We start from the raw sequence: 5,386 nt of genomic DNA, 5'->3' as shown, positions 1-5,386 counted from the left end.
CAAAATCACCTTCGTCAGGCCGAGGATAAGGTGGTCCTCGGTGTGGATTGGGAAAAAAGGCTTTCCCTCACCTTGGCCCTGAATAGCCTGTGCTCCTCGGCCTGGGCCTCGGGCCTGCTACATGATGGGCCGAGGCCATCAGGCACATGGGCCCCACATTTTGTTTTCTCTCTTTTTTTTTACTACCAAATCTTTCATATACCCTTTTTTTTTTTAACTTACTATAAAACGAATACTTAGAACTTAGAACACTTATCTTTTTCAACCTACTGTAAAACGAATACTTAGAACTTAGAACACTTACCTGGTGCGCCGGCCAGCACCCTAATCCGCTCCACGGTGGGCGCCAATTGTAAGGACCCAATTTGGATTGACCTTGAATGATGGGTTTTCAGCCCAATAAGCCCAAACAATAAATTTATAGAGAGTGGGTTGAAAGGTTTAGGCGCTGGCCGTCGATCACCAGGCATAGACTTTTCTTATAAAAAGTGCTAAGAGTTTCTTTACAAATGGGGGGATGCTCCTCGGCCTATGGCCGAGGAGGCCTTATTGTTCTTCCTTTTTTCTCCCCCCCCCTTTTACTTTACTAGCTTTTCTTTTATAGTTTTTATCTTCCTATCCCCTCCTTCCGTCTGTTGATCATCTATTTGCCTTTTTTTCTGGCCGTCCGTCCCATCAGAGGCCTTATCGGTACTCAAGTGATTCACTCTGATCAACGTTATCCTGCCAAGGGGTTACCTCCCCATTAATGCGACCAGGGGGGTTAGTTGAATGCATTAAATGTGAGAGTGACAGCTTACTTTGGGGTTAGTCTCTCCTCAAAATTACCTTCGTCAGGCCGAGGATAAGGTGGTCCTCGGTGTGGATTGGGAAGGAAAGGCTTTCCCTCACCTTGGCCCTGAATAGCCTGTGCTCCTCGGCCTGGGCCTTGGGCCTGCTATATGATGGGTCGAGGCTATCAGGCCCATGAGCCCCACATATATATATATATATATATATATTTTTAATTTTCCTTTTTGTTTTTCTTTTCAAAGTTAATGATCTTGAGTCTGTTTGAATCATGTAATATGGCCACTACCCAACGGTCTTGTATAGTCACCTGCTTGAAGAGATCTAGTTGCTTCTTATAACTATTGTTGCTTGGAGTTTGCTTTTGTGCATAGAGATGGGAATAGAGTGGCTAGATTGATGGCAAACGGGTCCTGTTGTAATGTTAATATTTGTTTGGATAACATACCCCCTCTTGCTTTGTTGTTGCTTCAACAAATGATGTACATTCCCTTTTTTTAAGTTTTGTGAATAAAATTTCTAACATTTTCTCCCCAAAAAAAAAAGTCCTTCAATTGTGGTTTCAATTAATTAAATTGATAAAACTTTTTGTCCTAAAATAAGGGATTAAATCCTGTACACAAAAATAAAATAAAATAAATGATTGGTCTCTTAACTTGTTGGTAAAGAAAAATCATTATGAAATAGATACTATAGGTTTCAAAATCTATCGCATCTACTAAGAAAATTACTCCAACGATTATTAATTGTGTCAATTTAGTTTTCAAATATACTTGTGTAAATTTAGTCCCTAAACTTTCAAAATCAAAGCAATTTTTATTCTAAGATTTTATTTATCAAAAAAAAAAATTCTAAAATTTCATAATCACTTAAAATTAAACAAAATTAACTCGAAGTACAAATTAAAAGGTTATTATGGAAATTGTAAAATTTATAAATCATCTCAATTCCAACTATTAATTTTGTTAAAATTTAAATGAAGAGAAGATTAAGGATGGCATTTTACTTTATTTTGAAAACTGTAGTGCTAAATTGATACAGATCATACAATTAATATTTAAGAGATCAAGTTGAGCATTTTCCAATGGTTGGAGAATACACTTAGTAATTTAACATAAAATTTTAGATGACAATAACTTCAAAACCAACACAAGATAGCTATGAGCCCATGACACATCAAAATCTTATTATTATTATAATTTTCGCTATTTTTTTTAAGAGAAGTATTACGTTTACAACATTTTCAAAAAAGATCTTAGATGATAAACCGTTACAGGTTCTAATTTTAATCCACAATCAAAATTAATTTGTTGCCCACAATAACAATCCACTACCTAGAATTTGTTGTGGAAATATTATGAATATAAAATTTCTCTTTTTTAAATGTTCTTTGAGAGATTTAGAGCCCATTTGGCATGAGCTTATAACTTTCAGCTTATTTGAGTTTTTAGCTTATTTTTTGTACTATTTATGAGTCACATTATACTTTTTGGTACTATTATTCATTGTACTATCCAATCAGTTTTTAACTTTTTTTCTTACACTTTTAACAAAAAAATTTTAATTTCAAACTTTTAGCTAAATAAGCTATTCTCAACTTAGATGACAATAACTTCTAAACCAACCCAAGATAGCTAAGGCACACGTATCAAAGACTAAGGGTGAGTTTCGTTCAGCTTTTTGAAATTGTACTTTTTGAAAAAATTGAGTTTTCAAAAAGTGCATAATGAAAAAGTGTTTTTTCAAAAAGCTGAGTGTTTGGTAAAAACCGTTAAAAAGTGCTTTTTGAAAAAGCTGAGTGTTTGGCTAGCACTTATAAAAGTGGCAGTTTGAGGGGTAAATTATCAAAAAGGACAATGTATATATAAGGAAGTTTATTTCATACTTAAATCAATATTGTGAAATTATTTCTTTCTTACCAATATTAACTAATAATAACCTACCACTTAAGATTTATTGTGAAAGTATTGTGATAATTTATACTGATTTTAATTTGAACGTATTATTAAAATTATTTTTTTCTTTTTCTAAAAAAATTATTTTTTTCTCACCAATATTAGCTAATAATAACCTACCACTTAAAATTTATTGTGAAAATATTGTGATAAAAATTGATACTGATTTTAATTTGAACGTATTATTGAAATTATTTTTATATCTTTCTAAAAAAATTAATTTTTTCTCACCAATATTAGCTAATAATAACCTACTATTTAAAATTTATTGGGAAACTATTGTGAAAATATTGTGATACCACCATTTCCTTCTTCTTTTTTTCCTTTTTTTTCCCCTTTTTTTTATCCTCCACACACTACCGCATTTCTTTCTTCTTCTTTTTTCCCCTCTATTTTTCTCCTCTACACACGTACCCTTACACTTTTCTTTTTTTTACTTCTTTCCTCTTTTTATCCCTACCACTTTTTTTTTTTTTTTTTTTAAAAAAAAAAAAAAAAATTAATTGAGTCTCAAAAAGGATCAATAGATAAATTTGTTATTAATAATAAACAAACTATAACACAAAATTTAGATGAAAATATCACAAATGAGCAAGAAATTCACCAAAATAATTTAGAAAAAAATGATGTTCGATTTTGCAATATAACAAATCTTCATAATAAACTTCAAAATAATTTAGAAGAAAATGAAAATAATAATGAAAAATATAATATAAAAATAATAAATAAACATTAATTTTGATGATGAACAGAATCAGTAGGCTGAACAACTCGGCTTCGATGGGCTGAAAGCGGTAGCGAAGGCCTGAAAACGAACACGCTGTCAGAGGAGACCGGGGTGGACCGGCCTAATACCCTTCGATGGCTAAGTTAGTATCTTCTCACCAATGGAGTTCTCACTGTATTGGGAGTAAAAATTTTAGTATTTCATACCTTTGCTTGATCCAGACCGGCCCTTATATAGGCAACTTTGGGACGGTTATTGGTTCAATAACTTCCCCTAGATATGTGGAATCCGGACATAACTTCCTCAACGGCTATAGAAATTATAACCGCTGCTGGAAGTTACATACTTGGGAGGAATTGGTGGTAATGAACACGGGCTGATTAACCGCTCCAGAATTTGCTAAGTGTTGTGTGGTCGTCCATGTGCAATGCCCATGGACGACTCTTTGTCAGACTGTTGTGGTCGTCCATGCACTTTGCACATGGACGACTCTTTCGATTTGATTCTTTGAGATTTATTCCATTGATCCATACTCAGGGACGACATGTCTAGACGAATCAGAGATGGTCAGGCCGTTTGGCTAACTGGTGATCATGGACGACTCTTCTGGACGAACCATAGATGTAATTTTTGCTATCCCATCAGTTACCCCCTTGTCCACGATGTCGTCCAAGGACATTATAGGGATTTAATTCCCTCTATGTAGCCACGTGTTGTGATTTAATTCGTTGAGCAGTTAAGTCAATTACATTTTTTCACGCGATTGCCACGTGTCATCTTCTTAGTGGATGGTGTCGCTTCGCTGACCCTACTCCTGGGCCCTATAAATAGGCACATTCTTTTTCTTGCCCTTTACCTTTCTCATAAACTCCCTTCTGCTATCTCGTCCAAGATTCTCGTCTAGCCTTCGTCCTAGTTCAGGTATTTCCTCTTCCTTTTAGGTTTTCGTCTTGATTTTTATTTTAGTTATGTCTTTGCCTAGTAGTACAGAGAGAGAAATAGACGAGTATCAGGACGCCTCGTCTGGGAGTTTTGAGAGTGGTGAGGGTAGCACTAGTTATAGTAGTAGTTCCTCGGATGAACATTATTCGTCTGGGGTTCCTGGCATTTCCTAAGAAGAATTTCAGGAAATGCAACATAGGATGACATCTGGAGCTGGGGCTAGCTCGTTCAGAGTGTCACCTAGCTCTTCTCAGGACGAAGAGGAGGAAGAGAATGTAATATACAATTGTGCACCTAAGGTAGCGATCACCTTAGATTAGGGGTGTCAATGTTCGACCCAACCTGTGAGCACGACACGAACCCGACACGGGTTTTTTCAGGTTAGGGTTGGGCCTTAATGTGTTTGGGTCATAAACGGGTCGACCCGAAAGCAACACGATAAGAAACGGGTCATAAATGGGTCAACCCGCGTAACCCGCAATAGACACGTCTGACACGTCAATTTATTTGTGTCAAGCCGAAATGACCCATTTAACACAACTCGTTTAACTCATATAACAAATAAATATTTATTTTATTTTAGATTTGTCAAATACCTTTTATATCCAACATATATTTTAAATTTAAAAAGAAAAGTGAGTAATTACAAAAATTTACAAGGAATATAATTGGAAATTGAAACTTTACAGACCTTAGAACTACTAATACTTTTTTTTTTTTTTTTTTTCTTCTTTCTTTTCTTTTTCCCCCCCCTTTTTTTTAACTTGTGTTTGCCTCTCTCTATTTATAGAGATATTCCAAAGAAGCAGCTCCTTATTCTTCTCTCAACTGATCAGATCATAGAGCAGTTTTCGTCAGTTTCCTCCACAACTCCTAATTTTATGTTGTGCCGTGACCCACTTTCTAGCTTTTTTTTTTTTTTTTTTTTTTTTTTTTTTTTTTTTTTTTTTTTTTTTTTTTTTTTTTTTTTTTT

Source organism: Quercus suber, unplaced genomic scaffold (assembly GCF_002906115.3).
Source record: "Quercus suber isolate HL8 unplaced genomic scaffold, Cork oak 2.0 scaffold_45, whole genome shotgun sequence".
NCBI classification, from domain to species: domain Eukaryota; kingdom Viridiplantae; phylum Streptophyta; class Magnoliopsida; order Fagales; family Fagaceae; genus Quercus; species Quercus suber.
The sequence above is the reverse complement of the archived record's forward strand: the minus strand, read 5'-3'. Positions refer to the sequence as shown.